Genomic DNA, 6000 nt, shown 5'->3' on the forward strand with positions numbered 1-6000 from the left:
GAGAGTAGAGAGAAAATGGAGAGTATAGAGATTAGAGAGAAAGGAGATATTAGAGGGGATAGATAGAATAGAGAGAGTACAGAGAGTAGAGATAAGAGATAAGAGAGAAAAGAGAGAGTAGAGAGAACAGAGAGAGTCGAGAGAACAGAGTGATTAGAGAGATTAGAGTAGAGAGAGTACAGAGAGATGAGAGTAGAGAGTAAATAAAATAGATAGAACAGAGAGAGTAGAGAGAGTAGAGAGTAGAACGAGTAGAGAACATATAGAGATAAGAGAAACAGAGAGAAAAGAAAGAGAGGATAGAGAGAGTAGAGAGAGTCAAGAGAACAGAGGGAGTCAGGAGAACAACGAGAGTAGAGAGAATAGAGATAGTAGAGAGATTAAAGCGATTAGAGAGATTAGAATGAATATAGAGAGCAGAGAGAGGAGAGAGGAGAAAGAAAAGAGAGAGTAGAGAGAATATGGAGAGTATAGAGAGTAGAGTGAACAAAGAGTAGAGAGAGTATACAATAGAGAGAGTCAAGAGAACAGAAGGAGTCGAGAGAACAGAGAGAGTAGAGAGAATATAGATAGTAGAGAGAATATAGCTAGTAGAGAGAACAAAGAGAGTAGAGAGAACAAAGAGTAGAGAGAGTATAGAATAGAGAGAGTCGAGAGAACAGAGAGAGTAGAGAGAATATAGATAGTAGAGAAAATATAGCTAGTAGAGAGAACAAAGAGAGTAGAGATAACAAATAGTAGAGAGAGTAGATAGAGTATAATGAATATTGAGAGTAGAGAGAGTAGAGAATAGAGCGAGTCAAGAGAACAGAAGGAGACAAGAGAACAGAGAGAGTAGAGAAAATATAGATAGTAGAGAGAATATAGCTAGTAGAGAGAACAAAGAGAGTAGAGATAATATAGATAGTAGACAGAATAGAGAGAGTAGAGAGAATATAGATAGTAGACAGAACAGAGAGAGTAGAGAGAATATAGATAGTAGACAGAACAGAGAGAGTAGAGAGAATATAGATAGTAGACAGAACAGAGAGAGTAGAGAGAATATAGATAGTAGACAGAACAGAGAGAGTAGAGAGAATATAGATAGTAAAGAGAACAGAGAGAGTAGAGAGAATATAGATAGTAGAGAGAACAGAGAGAATAGAGAGAGTAGAGAGTACAGAGAGAGTCGAGAGAACAGAGCAATTAGAGAGATTAGGGTAGAGAGAGTATAGAGAGTAGAGAGTAGAGAGTAAAGGAAATAGATAGAACAGAGAGAGTAGAGACAGTAGAGATAATATAGAGATAAGAGAGAACAGAGAGAGTAGAAAGAGTAGAGACAATAGGGAGAGTAGAGAGAATATAGAGAACAGAGAGAGTCGAGAGAACAGAGAGAGTAGAGAGAATATAGATAGTAGAGAGAACAGAGAGAGTAGAGAGAATATAGATAGTAGAGAGAACAGAGAGAGTAGAGAGAATATAGATAGTAGAGAGAACAGAGAGAGTAGAGAGAACAGAGAACAGACCAATTAGAGAGATCAGGGTTGAGAGAGTATAGAGAGTATAGAGAGTAGAGAGTAGAGAAAATAGATAGAACAGAGAGAGTAGAGATTAGAGAGAGTAGAGATAATAGAGAGATAAGAGAGAACAGAGAGAAAAGAAAGAGTAGAGACAATAGGGAGAGTAGAGAGAGTCAAGAGAACAGAGGGAGTCGAGAGAACAGAGAGAGTAGAGAGAATATAGATAGTAGAGAGTACAGAGAGAGATTAGAGAGATTAGGGTTGAGAGAGTATAGAGAGTAGAGAGTAAAGGAAATAGATAGAACAGAGAGAGTAGAGAGTAGAGAGAGTAGAGATAATAGAGAGATAAGAGAGAACAGAGAGAAAAGAAAGAGTAGAGACAATAGGGAGAGTAGAGAGAATAGAGAGAATGTAGAGAGTAAAGAGAGTAGAGAGTAGAATGAATATAGAGAGTAGAGGGAGTAGAGATAATGTAGAGATTAGAAAGGATAGAGTGAACAGAGATTAGAGAGTAGAGAGAACAAATAGTAGAGAGAGTAGAGAGAGTAGAGAAACTAGACGTACTAGAGAAACTAGAGATTGGAGAATAGAAAGAGAGTAGAGAGTGTTGAGAGTGTAGAGAGTGTAGAGAGTAGAGAATAGAAAAAATAGAAAGAACAGAGAGAGTGGAGAGAATAGAAAAAATAGAAAGAACAGAGAGAGTGGAGAGAATAGAGAGAGTAGAGAGAATATAGATAGTAGAGAGAACAGAGCGATTAGAGAGATTAGATAGAGTAGAGAGAACAAAGAGTAGAGAGAGTCAAGAGAACAGAAGTAGTCAAGAGAACAGAGAGAGTAGAGAAAATATAGATAGTAGAGAGAATATAGCTAGTAGAGAGAACAAAGAGAGTAGAGATAATATAGATAGTAGAGAGAACACAGAGAGTAGAGAGAATATAGATAGTAGACAGAACAAAGAGAGTAGAGAGAATATAGATAGTAGACAGAACAGAGAGAATAGAGAGAGTAGAGAGTACAGAGAGAGTCGAGAGAACAGAGCAATTAGAGAGATTAGGGTAGAGAGAGTATAGAGAGTAGAGAGTAGAGAGTAGAGGAAATAGATAGAACAGAGAGAGTAGAGAGTAGAGAGAGTAGAGATAATAGAGATATACGAGAGAACAGAGAGAAAAGAAAGAGTAGAGAGAATAGGGAGAGTAGAGAGAATAGAGAGAATGTAGAGAGTAAAGAGAGTAGAGAGAGTAGAATGAATATAGAGAGTAGAGGGAGTAGAGATAATGTAGAGAGTAGAAAGGATAGAGTGAACAGAGATTAGAGAGTAGAGAGAACAAATAGTAGAGAGAGTGGAGAAACTAGATGTACTAGAGAAACTAGAGAGTAGAGAATAGAAAGAGAGTAGAGAGAGTCGAGAGAATAGAGAGTGTAGAGAGTAGAGAATAGAAAAAATAGAAAGAACAGAGAGAGTGGAGAGAATAGAAAAAATAGAAAGAACAGAGAGTGGAGAGAATAGAGAGAGTCAAGAGAACAGAGGGAGTAGAGAGAATATAGATAGTAGAGAGAACAGAGAGACTAGAGAACAGAGAGAGAGAATATATAGATAGTAGAGAGATTAAAGAGATTAGAGAGAGTAGAGAGAATATAGAGAGTAGAGAGAATAGACTGAGTAGAGCGTAGAGAATATAAAACATAGAAAGAACAGAGAGAGAGTAGCAAGCGCACAGAGAGTAGAGACAGTAGAGACAGTAGAGAGTAGAGAGTAGAGTGAGGAGAAAGTAGAGAGAGTAGAGAGAGTAGAGAGTAGGGAGTAGAGAGTAGAGTGAGGAGAGTGAGGAGAGAGTAGAGTGTAGAGCGAGGAGAGAGTAGAGAGAGTAGAGAGTAGAGTGAATGAGAGAGTAGAGAGAGAGTAGAGACAGTAGAGAGTAGAGAGGAGAGAGTAGAGAGAGTAGAGACAGTAGAGGGAGTAGAGAGAATGTAGAGAGTAGAGTGAGGAGAGAGTAGAGAGTAGAGAGTAGAGAGAGTAGAGACAATAGAGAGTAGAGAGTAGAGAGAGTAGAGAGTAGAGTGAATGAGAGAGTAGAGAGAGAGTAGAGACAGTAGAGAGTAGAGAGGAGAGAGTAGAGAGAGTAGAGACAGTAGAGAGTAGAGGGAGTAGAGAGAATGTAGAGAGTAGTGAAGAGAGAGTAGAGAGGAGAGATTAGAGACAATAGAGAGTAGAGAGTAGAGAGAGGAGAGACAATAGAGAGTAGAGAGTAGAGAGAGGAGAGACAATAGAGAGTAGAGAGTAGAGACAGTAGAGAGTAGAGAGTGGAGAGAGTGGAGAGTAGAGACAACAGAGAGTAGAGAGTAGAGACAATAGAGAGTAGAGTGAGGAGAGAGTAGAGAGAATAGTGAGAATAGAGAGATTAGTGAGAATAGAGAGAGTAGAAAGAGTAGAGATACTAGAGAGTAGAGAGAGTAGAGATAGAGAGAGTAGAGAGAAGGGGGAGAATAGAGAGGTTAGAGAGAAAGGAGAGATTAGAGAGTGGAGAGAGTAGAGCTAATAGAGAGTGTAGAGAGAAAGGGGAGAGTAGATAGGGTAGAGAGAAAGGAGAGAATAGAGAGAATAAAGAGAATAGAGAGAGTAGAGCAAGTAACGATGAGAGAATAGAGAGAAAAGAGAGAGTAGAGAGAATAGAGAGAGTAGAGAGAACAGAGAACAGAGAGAATAGAGAGAGTATAGAGTAAAGAGAGTAGAGAGATCAAAGAGTAGAGAGAGTAGAGAGAGTAGAGAGTAGAGAGAATAGAAAGAGAGTAGAGAGAACAGAGAGAGTAGAGAGAATACAGAGAGTATAGAGTAGAGAGAGTAGAGAGAGAAGAGATACTGGAGAGAGAGATAATAGAAAGAGAGTAGAGAGAGTAGAGAGTAGAGAGAGTAGAGACAACAAATAGTAGAGAGAGTAGAGTGGAGAGAGAATAAAGAGAGTATAGAGTAGAGAGAGTAGAGAGTGGAGAGAGAATAGAGAGAGTATAGAGTAGAGAGAGCAACTGTATTGCACAGCAGCTGTCTGTCTCTCGAGCTACAGAAGCTCAATGTCTGCTGGCACACATACAGTAGATCTACAGACTCATATCTGGCAGGCTGCGGGAGGCAACACACACAGAACAACCCTACTATCCCGAACCCCAGCTGACTGCAACTCAACACCTCCACAGGCAGAATTATTCAGTAGATGATTAACATCTTGGATCACTGAATGTCATTTTCCCCTCTGTTCAGGTAAGACCCAGCTATCCTCACCCCCAGGCTCAAGCGAGAGAGAGAGAGCAGGCTGGTGGATGAGATTAGGTAAGAAGTAAATAGTAGAAACATGCAAACATGTGGTAAACTCATAAACTGTAAAGGCACCTTTGAGCATGTACAGTAAAGGAATATTGATGGAACAAACTAAGCCAGCTTCAGAAGTCTTCGCTTGTTAAAAAGTATAAAAGGCAAATAATAAAAGACTCCACTTTGATGAATGAAATATATCTCATTATAATCCACAGTTTACCGTTCTGACATGTTTTGCTTTGTATTTATTTGGTTCCAATAAATACATCATTTCCCATCAAGACATATTTTAAGACAAACCAAAACATTAAATTTATTGTATTTCCCAATGTGTTATTTCTGTAATATTAATAAAAATCCATACTAAATTAAGTCACACTAACAAAAATCTTAAATGATCTGATCACACAAAATCTAGACATGAGCTTTAATTCTAATTCAAACAGAACATCACCAAGTACCACACAGCTAAACACAGGAGCAGCTTACCTTCCACTGAATTCACAGAATCTCTCCACCGGAGCTAAATCAACGGAATAGAACAAAAAGAAAGTATGTGAGAACTTGGCTCAAAGAAACCAAAGCCTCAAACAAATGTTCTTATGGGTCTGTGACTTTGCCTTCTAAAGCAATGACAGTTTAGTCATTTTCCTCTCCTTCTCTCAATCAGTCTATTCCATCTACCTAGAGACCCAGCCTGCTGCTGATGTAGTCAGTGAGAGGAGAGAGAGAAAGAGAGAGAGAGAAAGAGAGAAGCCAGGAGAGCTGGGGACTGAGTGAAAGAGAGAGGGAGGGAGAATTCCCTTTCTCTTAAATAGTAGACTATGCGTTCAGACCCCACTCCCACCTAGCGCTCTTGAATACCCCCCCTATGAATGGAAGCTGAGGAGTTGAAACGGGATGCCTCAAGGCTGGAGAGAGGGGGAGAGAAATAGAGAGAGGGGGGGGGGGACTGAGGGTTTGGGGGGAGGGTGGACCATTAGCCACAAAGTGGAGCAGCCAATGGAAGAGGAATAAATTAGTGAATTCAGGGCTGCATTAACATATAATTTTAGACTAGAATATAAACAGGAAAAGTAGCTAGAGTGACTGCCTCTGTTTTTTGATGAGGATGATAATGGTGGCGATGATGGTGATAATGCTGGCTGCGATGATGATAATGTGGGTGACGATGATGGCAATGTTGGTGATGAT

General features: G+C 39.6%; 1 protein-coding gene across 3 annotated transcripts in view; it reads right to left on the bottom strand.

Moving 5' to 3' along the window:
- Positions 1–5639, bottom strand: part of LOC139545130 (tenascin-like) — a 74473-nt gene extending 68834 nt beyond the window's left edge. The window contains exons 1-2 of one of the 3 annotated variants that reach the window (XM_071352551.1): positions 5491–5638; positions 5296–5329 (exon numbers count right to left, since the gene is read on the bottom strand). The gene's annotated coding sequence lies outside the window, so the exon portion shown is untranslated. Of the gene's footprint in view, positions 1–5295 lie in introns of all 3 variants that reach the window. The other 2 variants (XM_071352552.1, XM_071352549.1) reach the window with 2 other exon arrangements.
- Positions 5640–6000: the final 361 nt, after the last annotated feature.

The sequence above is a fragment of the Salvelinus alpinus genome, chromosome 19, assembly GCF_045679555.1.
Source record: "Salvelinus alpinus chromosome 19, SLU_Salpinus.1, whole genome shotgun sequence".
Lineage (NCBI taxonomy): Eukaryota > Metazoa > Chordata > Actinopteri > Salmoniformes > Salmonidae > Salvelinus > Salvelinus alpinus.